Source organism: Theropithecus gelada, chromosome 15, assembly GCF_003255815.1.
Source record: "Theropithecus gelada isolate Dixy chromosome 15, Tgel_1.0, whole genome shotgun sequence".
In the NCBI taxonomy this organism is placed as follows: Eukaryota; Metazoa; Chordata; class Mammalia; order Primates; family Cercopithecidae; genus Theropithecus; species Theropithecus gelada.
Window position 1 is genome coordinate 87727670 of NC_037683.1, and position 27298 is coordinate 87754967.

At 37.6% G+C, this 27298-nt stretch overlaps 1 long non-coding RNA gene across 1 annotated transcript in view; it reads right to left on the reverse strand.

Moving 5' to 3' along the window:
* Positions 1 to 5054: 5054 nt before the first annotated feature.
* The window catches only part of LOC112608349, an 86130-nt gene continuing 63886 nt past the window's right edge, over positions 5055 to 27298 (reverse strand). Inside the window, exons 3-5 of the long non-coding RNA XR_003115980.1 lie at positions 13747 to 13915; positions 12181 to 12335; positions 5055 to 6178 (exon numbers count right to left, since the gene is read on the reverse strand). This is a non-coding gene — a long non-coding RNA (uncharacterized LOC112608349). The remainder of the gene's footprint in view (positions 6179 to 12180; positions 12336 to 13746; positions 13916 to 27298) is intronic.

Here is a 27298-nt window from a genome sequence, read left to right on the forward strand (position 1 = left end):
AGGATGTCACTTGGAATGTGAGGTACTATTTGGGGAAAACTACAGGGGTACCTATGCATATGGCAGGTAGTCAAGAGCATGTGTGGAAACCCTACAGGGCATCCACAATTCCACTTTGTCAAGGTTTCATGGGTTCAGCTCTATAAAAATATAAGATGAGGAACTATGCTTTTTTTTGTTTTTCTGAAAGATTCAAATTTGGCTGTTTTCAATTATCTCTGTAGTCAAACAGCAATTAATTGTAAATTCATTCTGAATGCGTTCCCATGTGAGCACATCCATCATTTGAAACAGAAAGCTCCCTGACCATGCACAAATATTTGGAGAAATGGAAGAATGCCTTAGATGTAAAGGGTACTTTATAGTTTTGGAAAGAGTTAAAATATAAACAAAAAAATAGGAGTTGCATGTCCATCATCTTTGATCTTCACAACATTCTTTTGTAAAAGAGTTAAGTGGGGTTGAGAATGATTCATCAGCTTTTTTCCAAGGTCATAACTAAGAAGTTTTCAAGTCAGAGACTAGACCTTCAGGCTACTCTTTAGTTTAAAGGTCTTTCAACCTCAGGTTCAATGCACTTTCTATTTTACATAATTCTGGGAGGTTGATGTTTTAACATACACATATTGGAAAAGTGCACAGATTAAACATACAGAGCTAGAAAAATGACACCATGTGTTTTCTAAGTTGAATTGCCCAACTCCCAGGTAAGGGGGCCAAGTGGGCAAGAGCCCTTCTGTCTCTCTCTTTATCTCTCTGTAATTTAATCTCTTATCTCCCTTTTGCTGTTAATTTTTCAAAGAAAAACAGTAACATTTAACTGAATTTCTGCATGTGCATATTAATATTCAGGAAGACAATGACCTGTGTTCACTTTAAAGTGGTGAGTGTTACCATTTGTTTTGTTTGGAATGTCTATACCTTACCTCATCTCATCAGAGTGAGACCCAGACTGAAGTCCTATGTCTTTGGAGACTTTTCTATTTAAAAAAAATAAACATAGAAAACCTGTAATTAAAAGTTTATGTTTTCATTAAAGAAATACTTAAAGAAGTAAACCTCCAAAACTCCAAAAGAGGTGACAATCAGTAATTTTTAAATGATGTTGATGTTAAGACTCTATTTTAGGCATAAACTGGTTGCTAAATGGTAAAACATTTAGAAAAGTTACAATCCCACTTTGGTCTTGTTATTTCACATTTTTTTCGAGGATTAGGTTCATTAATTAAGTGTTTCATACACTGTTACAGATTTTGTGCTCAAACAAAAGAGAGTTTCAATGAAAACTGCTTTACAATCATGCAAATTTCCTTCATTTCATATTCATAAACCTTACACCCAACAGAGCCTATTTCACAGTGTCAGGGACACGTCCCAAGGGTGTCTAGTTAAAAAAAAAAGGAAATGACAGATTCGCCAAGCCTTCAAATGGAAATTTTAACATAAAATAAAGACACATCTTGAAATTATTTAGGAAGGCAAATTAGTCCTTCAAAAGGCACAAGCAAATATTGGGATATCTTCTCCGAGAGTAGAGAGCACACCACACCTCATCTTGATAAAGACAATGATGTAAACTGACCTCAGGACCCAAAAACAAATTGCTAAAAGGTGAGCCTAGACTCTTCTTGAAAGGTTCCTTTACCTTTTATAAGGGGACAACGTGCTCCATCTGTGCAGAGAACAGCAGGGTAACTATATGCTCCTTGATGTGCAGCCAGACAGGTACCTGTGCTTTGTTAAGGATGCTGAAATCTCAGGAAAGCTGGAGGATTGAGGACAAGTTTCAGGAATGCCAAGAATCAGAGGTGGTTCCTCGTGGGTTAGGGCACAACAGACTGTGTTAAGGACTATTGTGAGCTATGCCACAAGTCATTGATAACTAGACAAAAATCATATACCTGCTTACAATAAATTACATGCATTCAAGGTTATCCCTACAAAAAGTTATCTCACTCTTGTTCATTCAGTTTGCTTTCTAAATAGGCACAGAAATGGGTGGAACAACAGCTAGCTCCCTGGATGTTTCTGTATTTGGGAAACTACTATCCCTGCTGCTGGAACTATGTGCATACACACAAGTGCACACACAGGCAAGCACGCACAGAACATTCTACAGCCCAGGCCAAGCTCCTTTGAGACAATGAAGTGCAAGGTAGCCACCTGCAGAGAATAAAGCCTTAATTAAAGGAGGAGGAAGAGAAAGAAGAGAAAACGTCTCAATGGTGTAATTTAATAAAGCCAAGGGACCCACTGCCTTCATTGCCACTCTCAGGTGGAAGTACACAGACTCATTTCTAAAATTCGAATAAGCAATAAGTAGTCTTAGCGAACCCTAGGACTTGAAGATAGATGGGAAGAGAGTAAAGGTAAAACATTCCAAAGACATCACAGGGCTGAGGGAAGAGAGGAGAGGAGAGAAATAAAGGCTTTTCATAGGGCTGACTCTACAGGAGGAAGAGGCTGGAGGAGCAAGGTATTAGAGCAGGGTGCTAGAGAAACAGAGTGTGACCTAGGGAATAACGGGTACATTGTGCAGAACTTACAGTAGAATCTTCCACATCCCATTAAGAGAACAAGGAGAGGGGTGGTCATCTTTATTGGAATAAAAATATGCAGACAAGAGGCCCTCCAAATTATAAAAGAAAAATTTGGACAAACAGAATCTTAAGGAGGCCAATAATTGAGAAAAAGGAAAAGGAAATGAGCAATCTAAAACATCAAAAAATGTAGGAAAAGATGAAACAAAAACACTAAGAAACCAGATCCATGCATGCATGTTTAGCTGAAATACAGACAGGATAAAAGCCACGAACCAGCTGCACGCCACTTACAAGAAACACTTAAAACAACATGAAAAAAGGCAATGAGCAAAGAGATAGTAGACAAATGTAAGCCAAAAGGAAGTAATCCGTTTAGGATTTTTAAATGAGTTTCTCATTCTTTTGTATAATACAACAATGTTTGTTTTTGTCGTATTTTGTTATAAATATAATTGATTAAAACGAGGACTCTAGGATACTGACACAAAGATATGACAAACTGTGATTCTCCGATCTGGAAACTTGTGAAAAATGGAATTTCTAAGACCCTACTCCAAACCTTACAATCATAGACTTCAACATGAGGCCAGTAACCTGTTTTTAATAAGCCCTCCTGGCAATTCTGTTCATTTTAGGGTTTACATAAGCCTATCGATGTACTAGTGGCTTTGGTAGCCTAAGCTCACCCCTCTGCCAAAGCAGGATGCTGTGTTGGCTCCAGTGAGGGAAAACATGGCAGGGTCTGATGGACAGGAAGGAAATGGTAAAGAAACGTGATGGCATGTGGATAAGCCACATCTGCGAGAGCTCCAGAACAAACTTTAAGAGCTTTAGCAAGAGAGAGAAACAGAAGAACACACCACACACACACACACACACACACACACACACACACACACACTGAAATTTCACCGGCTCAAGAAAGTTGCATAATACTTTGGGTTCAAACAGTCTTAGATTTGAATCCAAGCTCTGTCATTTCTAAGTTGGAATGGCATAAAGTGAGTGATTTAATTTCTTTAAACTTCAGTTCCTTCATCTGTAAAATGGAGAAAATAAGCTTATCTCAGGAAGTTTTTGTGAGAATCAGATGAACTAAAGTAATAAAGTCTTTAGCATATCATTAGTACTTACAGCCTCAACAAGTGGTAGTTGTTATTTTAATAATAAACCTGACGGCAGCTACTCTAAACTTAGCTTCTCTGTGTGCTTTGTAGGTTTTGATTTTATAATCTTCAAAATAATCTTATGAGGCGTATACCATTACCATTGCCTTTTTACAGGTGAGAGAACTGAGGCATAGAAACACTGACTGAGAGTTAACAGCTGGTAAGTAGCAGAGCCTAGATCTAATTCAAGCAGGCTGGCCCTGAAGCCTGTGCTGTATGCCTCTCTAGGATGATGTTAATGAAAATATATGAATCCTCTTATTATTAGGACCACTCAAGATGTTTAAACTCTACATTTCCACTGTGCTTTCTACCTGTATATCATTGGAGCTCCGTGCAGAAATAGAGGACATGCCCAGCTAGTCGGGAAATAAACCAGTAATATCAGAGTCAGATTTCTTCCAGTAATACGAAAGATTTGGCCCCACGAATTGTCCTTTTATTTATGGTTTATTCTGCCAATGCTGTGGCACACATTTGTCCTTATTTCTGCATAAAATATTCAACAGTGCATGTTGTTCTATACCCTCTACCACCTATATGAGAAGGATGATCCCAACCTTCAAATCTCTCATGCCAAGGTTCTTAATTGCCTCTTAGCATTGCTCTTCCATGCTACTAACCTTGCAAAAACTCATATTTGAGTAAATTCTTCACTCTGCCTATACTAGTGCCATTGAGAATTGGTGGAAAATGACACAACTATTATGGGACTATTCATAAAAAGCACTCTGCACACTTGCAATCACATGGTGAGTGCACAAGAGAAAATTCAAGCTATTATGATTATTAGTCTATTTTATTTCACTCTTAATAATGACTGTTGTAGATATTCTCTGTTCTCCTCTAGGCAAATGAACCCTGGAACTCCCTCAGCTTCTTGCCACTAAACCAACAGGCTAACTTGCATCCATATCTACAATTGTGATTTCCCTCACTTTGAGGGGCAGATGCTCCTTTTCCTACTATTAACTTTCTATGGGCATTCAGCAATTCTGGACCCCTCCTGCCTTTTCAGGACCTCCTTCATTTAGTCATTCTTTCCTGTTCCTATAGCTTCAATCTTTTTCTCGAAAATATTTTCTACAGTCAGCAGAAAAATGTTCTAGGATGTCACCCCCACTCACCCCTCAACCCACTGAAAACTGGCTTTTAGTCTCTAACACCCCCCTGTAATTGGTCTTACCAAAGTCACCAATTTTTAACAATGTCATTATGTAGTCCAGGAATTATCTTAAAGAAATTCTCCCCAAAATGGAAAACACAATGAACATGAGACATTCATTGGAAACTCTTTTATGTAAAAAGTTAAAAGTAAACAAGATGTCCACAGTTAAGAGAATGTTAAATTATAGTGCATCTACGTGATTGAAAACTGTGCAATTTTAAAACTGATAATTATAAGTCCATATGGCAATACCTAAAAATCCTTCTTCAGCTAACTCTAATAAGAAGGAACAAAGTTTTTATAAGTACATTATGATTGCAATAATGGAAGATGGTTTGAATGAAAAAAAAAAGGAAGAGAACCCACGAATATAAAAAATATTGCATTTGGTTTAATGTTTGAGTGTTTAAATTATGATTGATATTTTTCCTAGTATTTGCCAAATTTTTTGTAATGTTGTGACATTGTTTTCATAATTAAAAAAAAACACTTTTTTTCATGAACCAAAGTTATGCCATATCAGTAAACCTGCGAAGTTTTGCAGCCTTTCTCACATTCAATGAATATATTGAGGGACTATGTATCTTTAGCCTGAAGATGGCTGAAGGGTAAATAATTTTTTCATTTTCAGCTGATCTCTTAAGCTTCTTCTGTTTGCAGAACACTCTATTAAACTTGGAACTAGTCAAAAAGTGAATTGGAGTTGACTTTGATTGACATAAATACCATATTTATCTTCTCAGATATGTAATCAGGAGGCAGCTATCTGGCCACACTTGATTACTAACATATCTAAGGCTAATGTAATATCAACTTTATCATCTTGAGTATTAGAGATAAAATCTGAAGCCCTCAGAGAGAGCATGCCTTACTTACCTTTCCCTCATCTTTTACAAAAAGGCTATAATGCATTTTTTCATTAATTCATATCAGAGCAAATTTGAAGAATAAATGAATTACATTCATCACTTTAATTGAAGAAGTCTTTTTTAAAAAGTATGTGCATCATGCGGAATTAGCAGTATTCTGATCAATAAGTAGTTAAGAGGGGTCAAAAGGATTGACTACTCTAAATATCACACCAATTGAAAATACACAGAAATAAATAAAGTGGTCCTCTGTAACTCGTAGCCTTGCTTCCCAGAACATAATTTTTATACCGGCTTACTATTGCATTCAGCCTTTCTTTGTCTTCAAGTCTTATTTCATGCTTGTTCCCCAGACGGATGAATTATAGGACAAAGTCCCTCTCAGAAGGTCACATTCCTGGGATGTTGTCCTTCCTTTTCTACATAAACCTATAAAAAGGAGAATACAAATATTATTTACTACTATCTAAGGTCTGTCATTATGATCTGACTTTATAAAACAAATATCAAGTCTAGATTACTACTGTCGGGGTGTGGTAGACAGTGTGAGGGGTAAACATTGGTAAAGCAGCTTTTGCTCTGCAGTTTTTCAAATTACATTCATCCAGTAAATGCTCTTATTTTTTCCAGCTTCTCCAGTTTGCAGTGTCTCCAGTTCACCTCTACTCCCATAGCACCCCACTGCTACGACAGGTATGATTTCATATTCATCCACTATGTTGACAACAGATAAAAGTTTGAGAACTTCCAAATTAAAAGACCAGAAGAATATAGCTTCCTTACACAAAGCCTGGAGATTTGCAGGCACCAATGAGATAGCACTATGTGTGTAAGGTGTGGTATCATAAAAGGAGAGTCTAAAATAGTCTGAGGAAGATCCAGATCAGATTAGGCTGTGACTAATATGAGACCATAGGTACCTGTTTCTTTCAAAACTTGCCCTGTTAAAATCACCTATTGTATATTTGTTTCATTCTGGGAAGTAGTAGACTGGTGAAGCCGATAAAGAAGTTTGTTGAAAGGATATTAGAGAATTACAGAAGATCTGAGAAGGCTGAGATTCCAAAATAGGTGCCATGCTTTCTGCAAAGATACATAAATTGTCCAAAAGTAGTTGTATGGGTTATCTCCTACTTCTGCCACCACGAACTAGGTGCTAAAGTTGGCACAGCCACCAGCGACATGACTCTCCTCCCATCACTATGGTCACCAGCACTAGGACCACTTCTGTGCCAGAGACTTGAAAGTGTCCAAGAACATTTCATGGCTCTACTGAACCCTCACCTGGAGAGCAGATCCACATTCCTCACCTCCCAACCCGAGGCTTGGGTAAATGCCTCTGATTTATAGAGCCATAGTGCATCCTACCTGTACACACTACCTTAGGGCCCACAAATAAAGCAATACTCCAGTGATAGAAAAGGTGTTTAAAGGCTGATGGAAAGCAGAGTGCATAACAAAAACAATTTCAACATTTTACTGTCATTTACCTGTGTTAGTCATTTACTTAATGAAACACTTGTTTTGCTTAAAAGAGAAAAGGTAAGCAGAAAACTGATAAAGGTCTTTAAATTCACCTACTTGGGAAGGTGCCAGTTGCCCTGAGAACAACTACTGTTTGTTCTATACTATATATAAAGACTATACACAACTCTTAATAGTTAAAAAGAACTATGTCCATCAATGATGGACTGGATTAAGCAAATGTGGCACATATACACCACGGAGTACTATGCAGCCATAAAAAAGGATGAGTTTGTGTCCTTTGTAAGGACATGGATGCAGCTAGAAACCATCATTCTCAGCAAACTATTTCAAGAACAGAAAACCAAACACTGCATGTTCTCACTCATAGGTGGGGATTGAACAATGAGATCACTTGGACACAGGAAGGGGAACATCACACACCGGGGCCTATTGCGGGGTGGAGGGAGGGGGGAGGGATAGCATTAGGAGATATACCTAATGTAAATGAAGAGTTAATGGGTGCAGCACACCAACATGGCACATGTATACATATGTAACAAACCTGCACATTGTGCCCATGTACCCTAGAACATAAAGTATAATTTAAAAAAAAAAAGAACTATACTGAGTTGTTATCTTATGCTAAATGGTGCAAAGTAATGTGTAGACATGATTTTACTTAACCCTTATATAACCACATCAGTTGTTTACAGATAGGACGCAGAGAAGTTGGGTGACTTGCCCAAGGTCACACACCAAGGATGAAACAAAGCCAGGATTTCCACCCAGCATGAGGCCTGGCAGGTGTTCAGTATTTCACCCAAACCACCACCCCCATCTAGGGACCTTTTGGGGGTTAGCAATACTGCATCAAGGGAAACCACCAGCTACAAACTCCATGCTGCAGCCACACTGAGTTGTCCAAGCAAAGTGAAGAGGAACAAGAAGAAACACAAATTCAGAAAAGCAGCATCCAAAGAGGCGATTCCAGTCTAGTTGCAAGATGAACCTCCCGATTTCCAAATTACATATGTTGGAGCAGTGCTCTTCAAATTTATTTTGCTCAAGTATCTCCTAAAATAATTTGAATAACAATATATCCCCTTTGACATTTCCTAAATTGATATTTACAATTTTTTCATTGTAAGTTTAAATAGCTGAAAAGCATGCAATTTCTCCTACATTGTAAATACTGATATTTCAAAATAGAAATCGCATCAATTTTAAATGTATCCAATGGAAACTACATACATACAATGTGATACATCCCATCATCTATTTTAAAAGGACATTAAGAAGCTACTCTTTCCCAGTTTACCTTTTCCTTTTCTCCTTGAATTTGTATTTTACTTCCCTTATACAATTTAATTGTAATAAAATATATTTAATTCTTCAAAGTCTTTTGTTAATCTCTTATCATGTTTCTCTATGCTAAGAAAGTATTGTGTTTATTAATTGAAACTTGTTTATTTTAATCCCCAAATCTCTAATGTTTAACAAAAAAATCTGAATTAAGTTATATTTTAGTAGTAACAAGTGATTAAAACTACATAAATATACAAATAGATTTAAAATATTGATACATCATTACTAAGTACATCTAAGATTTTACTGGAAGTCCATGCATCCTTAATGCAATAAATGGAAATTTTGAAAAAAAGTTCATGCTTCTTGACATCAGGTTGCTAGAATGGAACTTGGCTATCTGAAATTTAATGGTTTAAAGTGGAACATATGGGCTTTTACTTTCAAATTTGCTCCTCTGGTCCTTACATTTTCTATTTCCTTTAGTGGACCTTTCAGTTACCTGCCTTAGAGTTACCCAGAGTGTGTGTTCCTCTCTCATCATTATCCACCAACTTCCAATCAGCTTTCAAGTTCCATCCTTTCCTAGTCTATGCTGTATTTTTTTCTCTTCTGTTACCTTATATCTACCACTACGCTGGATTGCATTGGTAGCTATTAATTGGGCTTCTGCTTTCCTTTCTTCTTCCCCAGCTAATCCATGTGAAATATTGCTACCAAGTCAGTCCTGCTGGCTCAAGCAAGTTTGGGTTTTGTGCCTATCCTGCTTTAAAACCTATCATCCCTCATTTCCTAAAAAATTCCTACTGAGTGCATTAGCTTAGAACTACTCACTCAAGGCTGGGCGTGGTGGCTCATGCCTGTAATCCCAACACTTTGGGAGGCCGAGGCGGGTGGATCACCTGAAGTCAGGAGCTCGAGACCAGCCTGGCCAAATGGCAAAACCCTGTCTCTACTAAAAATACAAAAATTAGCTGGACATGGTGGCAGATGCCTATAGTCCCAGCAACTCGGGAAACTGAGTGGGGAGAATCAATGGAACCTGGGCAGTGGAGGTAAGAGACCAAGATCGCACCACTGCACTCCAGCCTGGGTGATAAAGCGAAACTCTGTATCAAACAAAAAAAAAAAAAAAAAAAAATGAGAAGAAGAAGAACTACTCACTCAAGGCCAACCACAATCTGACATTAATCTTCCTTTCTGTACTTATCTTCTGCTATTAGTATGTGAGCAAATGTATGTCCATGCTTCTCAAACTCAGGTCACATACATCCAAGGATGGGGGCCACTCCCATGATACAAAACTGTGGCATTTTCCTGAAAATAATTTAAGACTTTTTATCTGAAAACAAATGTACTTGTATTATGGAATAAAATGCAAACTTTGTAAAAATGTTTTAAAGGTCCAGATTTAAAGAAATGTAAACCTCACAGCAGTTCTCTGGTTACACTACCAAGTTCCTGTTGACTATTAGTACACACCAGAGGGGGTTTTAAGAAGCACTATTGTGTGAAAGTTCCTTGCTCAGCTCATATCAACTATGGTGAATATTATTGTTTAACTGCCTTTCATTTCTTGTGCAGCTCTCACCCTCCCCGCGTACACTCTGTCCCTTCCTGCCTTCTCCGAATGTGCCTCTGCTCTTGCTTCCCAAAAAAAGACCTGTCCCCCTGAAGACACATTCTGAAATCCCATCTATCTTTCAAAGCTGGCTCAGATTTAAGGCTTTTCTATCAGGGTTCTGTTAATCACGTATACTCCCCTCTCACCCTTCCTAAGAAATAATCCTTGATTTCTTCCTCTTGGGGGACACATATTATTTCATCCTGTTAAAGGAATCTTAAGCATTAACATGCTTGAAAGCAAGATCTGTATCTAAATAAAGTCCCTTTCCCTGCTCCTCCAGTCATGCCTAGTATAATAGGTGCTCAATAAATAAGTAGTTGAATGACAGAATGATGGAGTAAAGCATCCCTTTGTGTCCAGGTATTATCACCAAATTACTATTTCTTTGTTTCACAAACCTATGATTGTTTTGAGACCATATAAAATGTATGTTCACCTCGGCTGGGCGCGGTGGCTTACACCTGTAATCCCAGCACTTTGGGAGGCCAGGGCGGGCAGATCACGAGGTCAGGAGATCGAGACCATCCTGGCTAAGATGGTGAAATCCCATCTCTACTAAAAATACAAAAAAAAATAGCCGGGCATGGTGGCAGGTGCCTGCAGTCCCAGCTACTCGGGAGGCTGAGGCAGGAGAATGGTGTGACCCCGGTAGGCGGAGCTTGCAGTGAGCAGAGATCGGGCTACTGCACTCCAGCCTGGGCGACAAAGTGAGACTCTGTGTCAAAAAAAAAAAAAAATATATATATATATATATATATATATGTTCGCCTCTACTCATAGCAGCAGACCATGGTCCATTCTGAATCACTGAAAAGTGACTCTCATGGTACGATTTGAAATTTAGTTATAAACAAGAAGACTCTTCCAAATCTTCTCATAGGTCAACAATTATAGAGCTAGATGTCCCATTTCAATTGCCAATATTCTACCCTTCAAAGAAAAACATTAAGCTTTCAATGGCATTTTTAAAAGGTGGCTATACCTAATATAAACAAAATATTAAAATATTTACTAAAGCTTGAGTCTTATACATGGATAAAGGAGAACATTAATGTAGAGCGTCTTTGCAGCACAGCTGCTAGGTCATTTCAGAAAATATGGGTCTGACAGATGGAGAGAAACTAGAATTAAACCTGCAGGTATTTCATGTTCTTTCTCAAGTCATGTTTATTTTAATTAAATTAGGGAAAAGAGAGTCTCATTTCTTAAAAGGAGAAGTCTTAAAGGACTTTCATCTCCCTACCATTTCTTTCCCTAGAGAATTCTGAATGGGGGCAGGGTGAGGTGGGGGAGGAGAAAGCCTGTGGCATTTTATGATTGGAATGAATAACTTTCAAAGGGAATGATACATTTCTTTTTCCAGAAATGTTTAACAGATTATGCTGTATAAGCTGTTAAGGTAAAGAGTCTTCAATTTGGAGGTAAAACGCAAAGAGAGAAACATAAAACCAAATTAGGTATCAAACTAATTAGAATCAATTAGTTCTTGCCAATAAATCCTGTATTTGTGTCTGGTTCACTATAACCACATGTTATTTTTAAAAGGGAATTATCTAATTATCCAGCAAGATATGAATTTATAGACACTTTGACCCACTTGTGAAAAATGGATTTATAGACATCCATTTCGTCTGCTGTCCGGAAACTTAATCTTACCAATCCAAAGTACATTCAGTTTCTTCTAGTTTTAACTCCATTCCATCTAGGTAAATATGCTGTCAATTCAATATTTCTCCTCCACGTTATTCTTTCTGTCCTGGCAGGATATATAGGATTATATATCCTGTAGAATATATAATCTACATTTCCCATGTCCTGGTGCTCTCATCAATAATCATTGTCATCAATAATCACTTTTGTAATACTTCAGGAACTGTTTAAATTATTTTTTAAATTGTCTGTCCATTTTAAAGATTAGGAAACTAAAGGACAGAGAGATTAAGTGGCACGCCAGATCTCACAGCTGGTAAGAATGTAAACTTCGGCACTAGGCTAGAGGCCTTTGATTCCCCATCACTGAGCATCCCTGTACCTGATTACCGCTGTCAGGAGTCATCTTGACTTTTTGGGACCCATACTGGCCACACTTGCACTGAAGCTTGAGACACAACCTTCGCTGGCTGGTGACAAGTTCTTCGCAGGGCACTCTGCATCTTCCTTTCTTTACTCAGGGCCTGTTCTATCTGTCTAAAACAAGAAAGCTTTTCAATAAATGGCTAATAAGATTTGTGGTTGAATAGTAGGTTCAGATATTAAAATCTCAATCTGTGTGGTCCTTTCCCCCCACACACACAATGTATTTTTATTATTATTACACATTAAAGCAAGTAATCTGCTCTTGAGGAGATTATAAGATTTCTGTATCTTGAGGAATGGTAATTATAGAAATCTCAAGTCTGTCTGTATTTTCCCCCTCAAATGGCTACACCATTAAGAAATGTAGGCCAGACGCGGTGGCTCACGCCTGTAATCCCAGCACTTTGGGAGGCTGAGGTGGGCGGATCACAAGGTCAGGAGTTTGAGACCAGCCTGACCAACATGGTGAAACCCCGTCTCTACTAAAAATACAAAAATTAGCCGGGCATGGTGGCGGGCACCTGTAATCCCAGGTACTCAGGAGGCTGAGGCAAGAGAATCACTTGAATCCGGATGCAAGGTTGCAGTGAGCTGAGATTGTGCCACTGCACTCCAGCCTGGGCAACAGAGCAAGACTCTATCTCAAAAAAAAAAAAAAAAAGTAGAAGTACACTGAATAGAGGTAAGGAGTTCAGGAAATGCAGAATAGGCACTGGGTTACATGAGAAAGAGAATTTGTGTGCTGCTCTGAAGGAGGTGACAAGATTTGAGAGAAGTGCTTCAAACTAGTATGGCCACGGACAGCCTTTCAGGAAGCTCCAGGTCACAAGCATGACATAGAAAGAACAGAAGAGGCCAGGACTGAAGAAGCCGTGTGGGAAGGAGAAAGGAACATCTCAGAAGTTGTCAAAGCAGAGAGATGGCTGTAATGACTATGAGGGGCTCTCACTTCTAATGTGTTATCTCTGCAAAAGGCCCCAGATTCATGGTCCCCACCCCAGTGGAGAGAGGGAAACCCCAAGAAAGGGAGAAAGGAGTCAATCTTCTATCATCCCAGCAGAAAGAGCCCTCAGAAGTTGGCTTTTATTTCATTCCCTAGTCAAAAAGAGGGGCAACATTGTGTGGACACTTGAGTGCATAGATTGAGGCACCCCTGCTGCCAATCATTATGATTTCTGAATTTGAAAGTGAGCATGTGTATGTAACTGCCAAGAAAATACAGAAAGAGCACTTAAGAAGATTGACCATTTTTAGAGATAAAAGCTCATTTTCTCCAGTACTTGCAAATCTTGGCTAACTAGGAAAGATATTTGAAGAGGTAGATTGGTTTTCTCACAGTATACATACATCACCTATTAGCTAGAGTCATGGTCAACCAAGTTCGGCACTACTGGGCTAAAGATATAATGGGAGAATCCCTTAACTGAAAGTAAGTTCTGACTTAATAATCAACAGTCACACATTCCAGGAACACTTAGAAATTATTTTGAATTTGGCAGAAATGGTCTCTTTGTGAACATACCTTCGTATTCTGAATTCCCTCCAATGTGAATGATAAGTAAATTAAATCAAACTGGATCATACATCATTTGGCCTGAAGACACAGATGCTAGAACTCTATTCTGTCTGGCAGAGATAGCTGGCTCACTTCTGTATGATGAGCTCTACGTTGTTCTTTAGACAGGTGTTTCCTGAAAATTGACATCAAGAGTGTCAAAACAGAACCACAATAGCAGGCTTAATCAGGGACACCAAAACACACACAGAAAACAATGTTAGCTTACAAGTGATAGAAATTTCAAAGCAAGATAGAAAAAATAACAAATTTAGGGAAATATTTTAAATTTTGTCCTTTACACGTAACAGAAATGACTAAACACTTCCTAGTTCCTTACAAAATGATAGTCTCAATATCTGGGATTCGAAGAAACATTCTGGAAAATAGAATAAGGCATATAACATTATTGAATTGTGAATTCAGACACGTAAAGCATGGCATTTTGCCCAAAAGACCGTGATAATGTTGCTAGGCATGGATCTTGGCTTCAGTTCAGTTGAAATCATCTCACATGCTCTGGATCTGAATAGGCAACTAATTTTGTTGGGGAGAGATTGTTCTTCAAGGTAGTTAAGAAAGGAATACATGAATGTCAGGGTGTCTTACGAATGCAGAGGTTGATTTAGGATATATGGCTAGATAGAGTCAGAGGGACAATTCAGCCTTAAGGAACTAGGTGTCCTTTATCTCAGGCTGGTTACCAGACCTGGGATAGCCTGGGACATAAAAGCTGCCCAGATCGGCCCTTTCATTAGTACACACGGAGGAAGTTGTAGGTTGAAATTAGTGTGCAGGAGGCTCTTGGGGAATCAACACCTATGGTGGCAGAAGGAAAGATACAAGTAGAGGAAGAAGCTGAGCTGTGATGTGATCTCAATGAGAGCCTCAGCCAAATTCAAATGAAGTTCTGAAGGTGAAATTAATTTTGATAACCCAGAAACACAAAGTCAAATGCCACATGTTCTCGCTTATAAGTGGTAGCAAAGCAATGGGTACACACAGACATACAGAATAGAATAATAGACATTGGAGGCTACAGTGGGCAGGAGGGTAAGAGAGGGGTGAGGGGTGAAATGCTATTGATTGGGTACAATGTCCACTGCTCGGGTGATGATTACACTAAAAGTCCAGACTTCACCACTGCACACTATATCCATGGAACACAACTGTACTCATCCTCCTAAATCTATGAAGATAAAAACTAAAAAAGAAACTAATGTTGAAGCTGACCCAAGTCAGGGTGTGATGCAAGGCTTTTATAAGTTCCCACTTCCTGCTCCCACCCCCATCTACCCCTGAAAAGAACAGAGCCGTGGGCATATCAACTTTCTTTGGGTGGCTCAGGGGGTTCTTTGAAGGGGATCACAGCAGAGGGCTACTGCTCTGCCCTGCCAGCCCACCACAGAGACATAATTCTGTCGGTGGTCATGAATGGCTTTCTCGGTTTCTTCTCTCTTTTAACTTATTTTACATGTTTTCAAGGACTTATCATTGAGTGATTCTTTGATAGTGCAGTGGTAGCAAAAGCCCCACTTTATTAAGTTAATCAACTAATCAGCAATGCTGCTTCAGCAAACTGGCCGATTGCAGGCTTTGAAGGTGCCTACGTGACGTTATCAATACAGAGAAAGCATCATTCCTGATCACAAGCAGTTCCTCTCCATTCACTGGAAGTTATCTGATACATACATTTTATTGGCGGTATTATTAAAAACATATCTGTATATTGTATGTCAGAAGATTCACTGAAAGCAAATTCAAACAACCCTCACAAACGCTAACCTAGACTCTGGGAGAATAAATTAAATATCTATAGACAGAGAGACCAAGGATCAAGAGATCAAATATTATCTCAAGTGGACTGTATTATAGATTAGAAGAAATGAGCATTCCCTACTTCCTATTCTAAGTCCAATGTCATTATGTTTCTTTTGTGTCCCTATTTAGGGACATGAAAACATGTAGACAAAAATGAATATGATTATCAGAAGTTGTATCTTTGGAGCCCAGGTATTTTATTATCAAAGTTTTGTTTTTCGTTACTTTCCTCTATGGACAATGAAACCCTGAATTATTACAATTACATTATTATTATTTACAGCCATGGTCAATAAGCCAGGGTGATACAATTATAGCAAACAAGAACAAATACTATTTAATTAGCATCACAGCTCTCTCATGCTAGTAAATGTATGACTTCTGTTAGGCTTTTGACATCTTAAGGGAAGAAAAAAAAGAGCAACTCTAGGTTTATCCTAGCTACTTTCAAGAGACTTAGAATGAAAATCACTGGATCAGACACATCTAAGAAGGAAATATATTTTATGGCAAAATCATGTCAGACTTGCCTACTCCCTTTTAGTTTATTTCAGTAGCCCTCACAAATCCTTCACAAATAAATTAACCTATTTAGCTGTTATTAGAAAAAAATCTTTGAACATACATTAATCCAAAAATTTCTCAGCCAATTCAATTCTGAATTGAGTATTAAAGAAAACTCATTAAAATAATGGTAAATTTTTAAATAAAAAAAAACCCTCAAGTTTCATTTTACTCCTTGGTCTCCAGGTTCTAAATATTGCAACAAGCTCTGTCCATGTGCAAAGGTTTAGGATGGAGAGTTCACGCACCAGACTGTAGATGAAATGAACAATGGGAACAAGCAGAGATGACATGTTTTGCTCGAATTGCTTCAATTAAAGTTAGACCCTATGCCCAGAGGTTCAGTGGCTTTGCTCCCCGTTATAAAAAACGTCTTTCTTTTGACATCAGCATTTTGTTTCCTAGCAGAAGCATTCCACTGAGATTTTATGCATCTCATCAACACTATTCCATCTCCTATGCTAAACGTGCTATTACGAAAGGTTTGCAGTGTCTGGAAGCTGGAAGGGGCTGTGCCCAGGCTATTCCAGCAGCTTAGCTATTGCATTGGCACATCTCCAGCTTCTCTGCTAAATACATAATTAAATCTCACGGTCGACATGGTGTGATTCATTCCCATAAAGTGTGAAAACAAACAACTGTGCATGCGCTGTCCCCAATTTCAAATTCAAAACAAAAATATCCTGGAATCTTCTATTTCCCTTAAGTTCCAAATGTAATTAGACCGTTTTTAAAGGCAAGTAGTCTTCCAGTTTCCATGTGTTAAATCCAATCTGTCAGTTACAAATGGGGTTGGGGGGGGGACAAACGACTGCAAAATGTAACATCTTGGTTTCCTCTCTTTATAATCAAGTGCTCAAATTGACTTATTTTCCCCTAGAATTACCAAAATGTCATTGCTCTCTCATGCAGAGCCTTTGTTTATTTACCAGTTTACAGCCAAGAGCAAATGTTCACAAGTAAGTAATCAGACCCTCCAAGTGCTGTTGACTAATGCAAACTTACAAACTGCAGCAATGTGACTAGGGGCAGCCGTGATGCTGGTTTTGGCTCAGTTCCATAGCCCTAAGTCACAAGGAATTTAAACAAGATGCCCAGCACCTCTCTGCAGACGTCACTACCAAGTTCTTCTGTAGGGCAACAATTCTTTTCATTTTTCCAAATAAACTTCACATATAATGAACTAGATTCTTCCAGCTGCCTCCTAGGAAAAATTCAATATATGAGGAGCTAGAGTAAAATTTTCTATCCATAAATAGATATCTCCAGTATATTTGTATTGGTGAAATGCAAAATAAATTAGAAAATATTTCCAGAAAGGAGAGAGTCATAAGATTACATTTTTCTTTTCAATAAATATTAATTTTGTGACACAAGTCTACAATTAAAAATTTAAGTAACTGAAGAGAGATTTTAGCTAATCTGTGAATACAAGTCTACAGAGGTTAAATATATTTTATGCAAATGTGTCTCATATACAAACATAGCACAAATATACTGCTTTTTAATGACCAAGAATATTCTTACATTGTCTTCCATTTTTCTTGTTTGATTCTCTTGTAATATACTTACATACTTCTTGAATCTATACTATACATATATATACACACACACACACATGATTATACTTCCTTGTACTATACTTATATGTATTTCCTCTACACTTTAGCTGTACTAGATAACATGTTCTCCAACATGGCTTATGCATCCCTGACTCTATAATGCTGCTAATTCTGTTTCCTCCACTGAGAATTCTATTCCACAAACTGTCAAAACACTTCCCTGATATTTCTCAGCCCAATTCAAATGCCATTGAGCTAAAATATTTGTCTCCTCTTAACCCCTTATAATATTTTATTTGTGCTTCTCTAACTTTTTAATAGTATTAGTATATACACCATTATATTACTCTACATCTACAAAATTATAGAGACTGATGAAAAGAATTACGTCTCATTCATTTTTAATCTCTGTTAAAGCCAAGAGCAAAATTTTAAAGATAATCCATGCTCAAAAAAAAAAAATGCATTGATGGAACAAAGAAATAAATGAGCTAATGTATTTAGCATGCATGCTGATTGTATAGAAAACTTTTTGAAGAGCAGAGGAGCAAAAAATAAGAATCTTTTAAAGCATTCATAATCCATGCATGTCTTTTGTACACCGTGTAAGTGCAAATAAAATATGTACACAATTTGTATTTGCAAAAATATCATTTGTCTATTTCGGAATATACCACATTGACTTAGTATTACCGTATATCATGATTGAATGTGTGTCATTATAATATTTTTCTACATACGTTTTAGATAGTAATTCATTATGTAGTCACAATATACTTTTAGATAATCTTCTGCTACATATTTTGATTGCTTCTCATTTTTCTGGCTCTATCTCTCCTACTGTGTTCTAATTGTTTTAGAAATATAAATAATTCTCTACCTCTACTGCTAGTTGCATGCTAAAAAAAATGTGTTTTTTACCATTGTCTCTCACCTGAAACATTGCATCAGCCTGCTAACTGTTCTGCTTGTTTTCACTCTCAGCCTTCTCTAAGACATTCTCAACCAAGCACACAGAGTGATTATATCATCTGTCAGTTCATGCCTCCTATTTACTCAGAATATTCCAATGTCTTTCTGTTTTTTGCAGAGTAAAAGCCAAAGTCCAATTAACAGAGACTAGAAGACTGTATTTGAAACTCTACTCCCATCCTCCCCCTCATTATTTTTCTGGTCAAATTTATTGTTTTCCCCTCTCCCACCCTACTCCAGCCACATTGGTCTCTTTGCTCTCCCTCAAAGATACTAACTATTCTGCCTCAGGGCCTTTGCACTCGCTGCTCCTTTAGGTGGTAAACCAATCTCCACACCTAGCTAAATCAAAACTGTCTGCTTTGAACCCCATTGCATTTTGTTCGTATTAAAGCCATTCAAGTATGTTCACACTCTCCTCTCCTTTGCATCCTTACAGAAATGTCAACTCAGTAAGGCCTTCAAATCATAGACCATATCTCAAACACCACGTCACCTTTGCCATAGACTTTTCACCATATTTCATATTTAATTTGTTTCATGTACTTCTACTTTATAGACTCTACGTTTCGTAAGATTAGAGATTTATATTTGCTCTATTCATATTGTATCCCCAGCTGCTAGAACTATGTATCTGACACATAGCAGGTACCTAATAAATATTGGTTGAATAAGTAGATGTTATGATTAATTGACTTTAGCTACATCTGTGCTTCTATTCAAGATACTGAGAAAAAAGTGCTCTTGTCTCAACTATTTACAGTCAAAATAGAAGTCCCCGTAACTGATAAATCCAAGCTTGTCCTTCTATCTCTAAAACCTCCGTATGCTTTAGCACATTGTATGCTCACAGTTAGCAGACTACTCACAAGCACATCCACACGTCTGCTCCCACTCGCTGTGTTGTATGTTTAATAGAATCAGTTGTGTTTGTTCCCAAAACTGTCCCTGTCAGTTGCACTTGTTATGTTGTAATTGTACAATTTGATTAAACATTAGTAAACCAATAGACTATGAATCTGCAAATAGAATTATAGTACTATGAAAATGCCATTGAATGTTTTAGTAAGACTCAGTAAAGGCAAGTGACTAACAAATGTCAAATATGAATATAAAATATTTGAAAAATAATAAAAATATAGAAAATGGACATACCCATTGCTTTAAAACTTTAAGTACTTACTCTCTCCCTGCCAAATGAAACCCTAAATATTATAGATGATTCAATATGGGTATGATTTAAATAAAAAAATATTATAGGGAACTTCAGTCATCAAAAATACATGCAAACAAAAAGCTTTAGCCCATGTCAGAATGTATACTTATATGTTTAAAGTTAAAACAAAACATTGAGGCGCACACACACGTGTATGTACACACACAAACACATTTTTTGTTTAATCTATTTTATTGTCTAACTTACCACAAATTTTAAGAGTAATAACAGATTTATGTAATCTTTCTGCCCCTCGGTTATTTTATCAACAAAATGAGGAAAATACAAATCGTGCTGCCTACAACAAAGATCTATTAAGAATAAAACAAAGTTATATATCACAAAGTGCCCTGAAAAGCTATTACAGATGTGTAAGCTGGTGTCATAATTAAATGGATTTAAGGAAAAGCTGAAAGTAATAAAAGACACCTTTACTTCTTCATTCCCCTTAGACGTATTCTTTTCTGGAATTATCGAGGCATTTTCACATAATACTGTTCTAAACTTGAAATTCAAATGCATCAGGCATTCCAAGCATAACTGGAACAAATTCAAATGAACATCAGATTTCCATTTAAATCCAATTTTACTCACTTTCTCCTTCCTCTGTTTCAAGTCTCAGAACACTCTCTTATAACTGAGCTCATTTCTCAAGAGTCAAGGAACTCACTTGGGTCAACTTCCTACCTGGGGCACCAACCATCTTCAAGAGCTTCATCTGTGCCTGCATACCAAAGAGATGCTTACACAAGAGCCTTGGCAATGAGTCCTGAAGTGCTCTGTGAATGTAAATGACCTGAAATAAGGGGACTGCAGATAAGTAGGGAGGTCAGGTTTCCATGAGTCCAACCATTCCAACCTTTCTATGCATCGCTTGAAACCTACACAGGTGGCAACCAGACCCCATCTCACTGTGTAGCCGCTCTGCTGTCCTTCCTGAGTGACAGCCACTTCATCAGCAGTATGACAACGCCGTACATCTATCTATATTCTGCTTTGAGAAAATGAAAAGGGTTTCACAATTTGCAAAGTTTCCAACAGGAAGGGCAATAGCACTGGTGTTCAGGGCATGTGCTTTGGGTTTAAATCTTTACTACTTAGCATGTTGTGATTTTGTGCAAGTTATTTAAACTCTCTTAGCCTCAGTTTCCATGTTGTTAAAAATAGGTATAAAATGCCTACTCTAGATTGAATAATTTAGGGTTTTTAAAATAATTTAAAATGATATATTTAAAGCACCAGGACATGAAAGGTGGGAAGTTATTACTATTATGTTTTAAAAATATATAATTTAAAGCTAAGACAGAATGTTGTCATATTTCAGTATGTCAGGTAAGCAGAATCCAGCTGTTACAGAAATATTTTTAATAATACAATAGCAACAAAAATGAGTGATAGGCATACATATTTCATTTTCATGACCTTACCTCTGTCCTCAGCATTCCACAAGTCTCAAATGTTCGATTTCATCTCAGAGGGATTTGTTTTCTAGTTCTTTCTTTGGACTAACGACATTTACATAAATAAAGGTTTTAATAAAACAACCCCCAGAAGTATTTCACCATATTTCAAGAAACCTGATTTATTTTGTGTATTATAAATAAAATGTTTTTTAAAATTGAAATGGAACATTTTCTAAATGTCTGTTTCTAAACTACCTCGAATATATATCAATGAAATTTTCTTTAAAATAATAACAAGTCATTGTAACACTACATAGTAAGCATATACAATACCATAATTGTACACACAATCCTGATAGATACATTTTCTAAGTTGCTTTAAATAGATTTCTGTTTTTTTTAAAAAAGGCGTTTACCTGCTATTTTTAGATGACTGATTGAATAAAAAAAAAACTTATCACATTACCTCTCCCCCAAGAGACAAAAACTGTTACCAAAAATGTGCTCCAACTTTTCTTGGAGTAGAAGTTTAATTTAAAAAAAAAAAAAAAAACTCAAGCAAATCATATGCCACGGAAGAAAAAAAAAATGGTAGATTCAAAGGGCTTTTGTGTTTTGCATCTGATATCTAATAGACTTTTTGTACTACTGCTAAGCTGAAGATAATCATTTCTCGTCATCGTTATCAGAAACCCCAGAAGTCTCAGCCACATGCAGACCTGGTAATTAAGCTGTTAAATTGGGAAGTGGTCATCCCTTCAGGTGAATTCATCTGTTGTCAGATCCTCCAATCCTTCCCTCCACTCTAGGTTCCTAAATTTCCTCTGACATGTTCCTTTTTTGTATCTCGTGTGTTGAGAATCTTAAGAGTAGCTCCGGTTTTCAACTAGCTAAAAACTGCATTATACCCTTGGATCGACACAAGAGGACATTCTATAAATATTCCATAAATATAAATGATATATAAAAAGAAACTAAGGAGTTTAGGGAAGTAAACTTGTAGACATACTATCAAAGCCTTCTTGCATTTTGCATGAGGAAGAATTCAAACACCAAGTAAAGGTAACTAGAAAGCTAATGAGAAAGGCAGGGCATGACGGCTCATGCCTGTAATCCCAGCACTTTGAAAGGCCGAGGCAGGCAGATTACGAGGTCAGGAGTTTGAGACCAGCCCGGCCAGCATGGTGAAACCCCATCTCCACTAAAAATACAAAAATTAGCCGAGTGTGGTGGCATGTGCCTATAATCCCAGCTACTCGAGATGCTGAGACAGGAGAATCGCTTGAACCCCAGGGGCAGAGGTTGCAGTGAGATCATGCCACTGCACTCCAGCCTGGGCAGCAGAGCAAGATTTTGTCAAGATTTTTGTCTCAGACCACACACACACACACACACACACACACACATATACACACACACAAAGCTAACGAGAAGAACATTAATCCTATCAATCAAATTTATAGCTACCTTCCAGTTCTAACAATTAGAATTCTTTTCAATTATTTTGCATAATTCTTTACACAAATTTTGAATCTTTCTTTTATAAAGTTAAAAGTTATAAGAATTTCTTCAGAGAAAAGGTACAATCAGCCTCAAATCTTCTAAAGGGGAAAGCTAAATTCTGATGGTTTGAACTGCTGTTTTCTGGGAAACACTGCATAAAAAACTGGCTGGCATGAGTAACTACAGGCTGAACCTTAAAGCCCATTGCACCATCTCTGAGAAGTAAGATACTTCGTACAATGGGTTTAGAGAAAATTGTTGTTTTCCTTCAGGATCGTCAGATCGAAGACAGAGAACTCAACCTGGCTGAATGTATTATTATCTCATAGCCTCAGAAGCCAGCGTGGCAGATTTTCAGGGTGCCGTTTACAGGTAAAACAAGTGAAAGTATGAAGAATGCCACTTGATTTTTTTGTTTTTACTACATGAAGCCCTTTATTTTGAGGACATGATAGGTGCTAAATTTTTTCAATTGGGTATAATCTGAGCGATGCTTAAAGAATTATTTTAAGTATTATTTTAAATATTATTATTTACTCTTTCGAGGTCCAGCTCAAATGCCAGTTCCTCCAAAAAGCCTTTCCTGATAGAAATCATCTTATCCCCATTCTATATCAGATATATATATATATGTATCTTTGTTTTTCATGCTATTACTTATTGATCACTTGCTAAGCAAGTACCTGCTACTCATCAAAAATCAAGCCTACATGAAGATAAAGCATGAATGAAATTATACTGAAAATATATTTCAATTTGCATACACATTTTTAGAAACACACAGAGACAACATTACACAACTAACAATAGGTGCTTTCATTTATCTTAAAGTAGAGATATATTACTGTTTTTTAACTGTCCAAGGGAAAAGTTCATAACTTTGCAATGAAAGCATTCAATTTCATAGCAAATCTCTCTGAGTGTTCAAAAGCCCACAAGACTACACTTCATGAAGGCTGACATAATTTGCGTAAGCACTGTTGGATCCCCAGTATCTTCTAGAGCCAAGTAGCAGGTGTTCAACTTATTTTTATTAGAAGATTAAAGTATTATATTATCTCATTTAAACTTCAAAGCCACACCAATAAATCATTTTCATCATTTTATAGATGAAACAATAGAAATCAAGAGGGTAAGGGTAAATAATTTCTTCAGAAAAATACAGTTTTGAGGAAAATACAGGAATCAAAGAGATTCAGCATGAGTCTTCCTAGCTCCAAACCTTGCTTGTAACTACTCCATTACGTCTCCTATTACAATACTTGGAGCATTTTCTTCTTTCCGTTTTTGTAGTGGAGTTACATGACAGCAAGGGAGTAGGGGTCATGTCTTTATAACTGTAACCTATGAGGTTTTGTACCTTATAAGCATTCTTAAATATTTACTAAATTAGTGCTGGAATTAATGAATCAAACTATACTAATGCATTAAATTATAATGTATTAGTACTATAGAGCAAATAACATTAAAAATAACTAATATTTGGCCGGGTGCGGTGGCTCATGCCTGTAATCCCAGCACTTTGGAAGGTTGAGGCCGGTGGATAACCTGAGGTCAGGAGTTCGAGACCAGCCTGGAAAACATGGTGAAACCCTGTCTCTACTAAAAATACAAAAATTAGCCAGGTGTGGTGGCACACACCTGTCATCCCAGCTACTCAGGAGGCCGAGGCTGGAAAATCACTTGAACTCGGGAGGTGGAGGTTGCGGTGAGCCAAGATCGCACCATTGTACTCCAGCCTAGGCAACAAGTGTGAAACTCCATCTCAAAAAAAAAAAAATGATAAGCTCCAACTATGTGCCAGGTTTCTTTTTTTGTAATTATATTTCTTATTTTGAGATCATTGTAAATCTATATGCAGTTATAGGAATTAATTCAGAGAGATCTCATATAGCCATTACCCATTTTCCCAGGAGGGTAACATCTTGTAAAACTTTAGTACAATGTTACAATGAGGATATTGACATTGACACAGGCAAGGGGGTTCCTCCATTGCCCTTTTACAGCCACACACTCCATCTCAACCACTACCACCATCCCCCATCCCATGTGCTAAGATTCATTCAAATTGTTGCATGTATCAATAGTTCATTCTTTTTTTATTAGTGAATAGTATTCCATGGTATAGATGTATCACTGTTTGACCAAGTTTGTATTGAGCATGTCTTTTTATCATGATGTTTTGACATCTGAGGCTTTACTCATCCTGGAGAAAATGACCCCTGTCCTCCAAGGATAGCCAATTTCTAGAGAAAGTAAATTACTCCCCTGCAGGTGCTCTTCTCATATGCAAAATATCAATCTAGAGCAGTATTTTTCCTCTGCTCTCACACCACAACAATCAACACAGAAGACTCCTGCGACAAAATGTTTGGGGGTTCCCCCCCATACATACACAGTTGAGGGCTCAGTCCCCAAGATTGCCCCTGCCTTCAGACAGCAGTTGCAAGTCCAGGCCTTCAGGGTTTCAACTTGGGGTTCCCACTACTCCCTCTTTGGGTTTGATGAATTTGAAGTGCCTCACAGAACTCAGGGAAACACATATTTTGCCAGTTTATTATAAAGTCTATTACGAAAGATATAGATAAAGAGATGCATAGGAGAGGCCTGGGAGAAAGGGCTCAGAGATTCCACGCTCTCCTTGAGCACACCACCCTCCAGCAACCTCCACATGCTTAGCCATGTGGAAGCTCTCTGAACCCTGTCCTTTGGGGTTTTAATGGAGGATTCATTACACAGTGATGAGTGGCAACTGTGTGGCAATGTAATTGGACAAAAAGGGTATGATCTCATGCTAATGGACTGAGTGGGGAACTCTGGCAAGACCTGTGTGTTTAGATTCTTCTTGGCTTCTCTGGGCAGCATCCCTTCCTGCAGAATACGGGGCAGGAATCTCTCTGGAATGAGGGTCTTTTGACCTACAATCAGATGAGAGCCCTGCCTTGCGCAGATAAGAGGAGGACAGGAGAAAATCAGAGAAAGAGATTCTGTTTCCTGAGGCCTAAAGTACCCCCCAACATTATAACAAAAGACTATAATAAGGGCTCTGGGAGTTATGAGCCAGGAACCATGGATAAAAACAAATATGCATATGTAATCATAACATCAAAGCTCTTATATTCCAAGCCAATATTCCCCTACCCTAATCACCCAGGGCCAGGTACCAGACACTACTTACACCCCAAAACCTGCTAAAATTACTAAAACCAGCCAATCCTAAGCCTGCTGGCTCTGCCTCACATATTCCCTCCTGTGGAAACTACAATAAGGGTTCATGTTCTTATTTTTCTCCCCTCTCTCTGCTTGCTGATTAACCCTGATGCTTCCTCATGGGCCCTGCATGGCGTGGCATGCCCCTCCTTTTACAAACTGTAACAAACCACCATTTCAATGGCAGTCACCTCCTGATCTGTTGGTCTCATCATACTTAAACAATAATAAAATCTACGCTTTGAAACAACACTATTTAAATTTGTGGCCATTATGGATAAAGGTGCTATGAATATTTGTGTACAGATTTTCATGTGAACACAGCTTTTCATTTCTCTGGGGTAAATGTGTAGGATTGCAATTGCCAGATCACACAGTAGTTGCCTGTCCAGGCTCTCTTTCCAGTGCTTACAGAATCCTCACAGCAACTCTGTGATGTTAATGCTATTATCATTCCCTTTTTAAAATGATGGAATTGAAGCACAGGGTTCAGTAATTTGCTAAAGATCTATAGTGTGTAACTATTCTAATGCTACCAATAAGAATAAATATTTTACTTTGTGATATCATGTATCAGTTGTGACCACCATAAGTGCACTATGTATTTTCCAGCATCTCTGGGTTAACATGGCAAAATAATAATAATAATAATAATAATAATAATTTACCTGCTTTTTAAAGAAAAACCTAAGGCTCTCATTTAGCCCATTTGTGTCTTGGGATATATAACAGATAGTTTAAAGAATAAATTTTGACAAAGTTTAGTCAGATGTTATACTCTTTTCTCCGCATTGCAAACATTTTCAAATTCCCCTGCTATCATTGTAACAATATACATCTTATACCAAATGGAAAGGCATTATTCTGAAAGAAGAGCGGAGTGAATGTGCAGCATTTGCTGCCCAATTGGAGAAGTTTGTCCTTGAGCTCTCAAGGAGTGGCCTCATCAGGGTCTTCGGGCTTCTTGTCTTATGCGCACTGAAAACGTTCCCAGCTGGATCTAAGTAAGAAATTGACAGGAGGGCCATCACTTAAATCCATACTTGTCCTTGCCAGTGTCCACAACAAATAGCTAAAAGATGAAGGATTTCCACTCTAACCAAAACTGCACAAATGTTACAAAAGGATATGTTAGATAACACCAGATGGCATAATCCTTTGGTAATTAAGAAGTATTTTAGAAGGTTGGAATAACAATTTCTATGGGGCCAAATACGGACAAAGCAACTCAAGGCCAATTTGAAACTCTGCACAGAGGCCATGCTCCT